The sequence below is a fragment of the Fukomys damarensis genome, unplaced genomic scaffold (assembly GCF_012274545.1).
Source record: "Fukomys damarensis isolate Sample0158 unplaced genomic scaffold, DMR_v1.0_HiC HiC_scaffold_34, whole genome shotgun sequence".
NCBI lineage: Eukaryota > Metazoa > Chordata > Mammalia > Rodentia > Bathyergidae > Fukomys > Fukomys damarensis.
The window spans coordinates 20540794-20541786 of record NW_022900946.1 but is presented as its reverse complement, the minus strand read 5'-3'; positions in this window follow the sequence as shown (position 1 = coordinate 20541786).

Below are 993 nucleotides of genomic sequence, written 5' to 3'. Positions count from 1 at the left end.
CCTTCCTGACCAAATCCAATAAACCCCTACCCAAGGCTGTAGTCCCTCCCCTGGTGGGTACTTCTCCCTTGCACAATTATAGGTCCTTGCTGGAGAATGAAGTGCTAGGAGCTCTGGATGACTTGACATGTGTCCTTTCACTTGACCTTGAGAAGGTGGAGTCTTGCAAGTGAAACTGGCTAGAGATACACTGGCCTACAGGGTGGCCATGTTTTCACCTGATTGGTTGTCCATTCATGCTGAGACTGAGGGCCAGCTGGTATATCGCCCCGCTAACGGCCCCCAGAACAGGACCGCCCCTCGAGGCCAGGGACACCTGTATGGGGCCCCTTTGCAGGGTAGCAGAGTAGGTGGTGCCAGGCCCTACCCAAAGGCAAAACAGACTCAGCTTCACTGTTTGTCTGAAAGGATCATACCTCCAACATGGTAACACGATCGTTGGCTCCTAAGGACCCACCATGAGAACACGCTAACGGGCTTCCTGGGGCCTCTTGGCTGAGGGCCAGGTCACGAGGAAAGGAGGCAACAGAGAAGATAGGGTTCCTAGGCTGCACAAAGACCCCCTTCTTAGTGTTGGGGTTCACTGGCTGCTGGGTCACGTCAAGCGGTACTGTGGGTGTCCTACTCTTGTAGGAGCAGAGCACCAGGACACTGTCTCCAAGTATCCTAGGCACAAGGAGGCCAAAGAGAGAAGAGGGGGTGTGTCCAGGGCCAGCCCCGTCCCCCAGGGGGCGCCACCGCTCCGCGCAGCGGGAAGGGAGCGCTGGAGAGAAGACATGGTCGCCAGGGGCGGGATGCTCCTGCTGCTCACGGCCTTGCTGTGGTCGCGGGTGGGACCCGAGGAGCCCAGTGAGCTCACGGGCGCTGCTGGCCTCATCAGCAGGGGGTGGGGCAGGGGTGCGGAGGTCCTGGGGTGCTGCCTTCATCACGAAAGCGCGCCCACTTCGTCCTCTCCCCGCCGCAGGTCCCGGGACCTCCAGGCTGCTCTCCAGT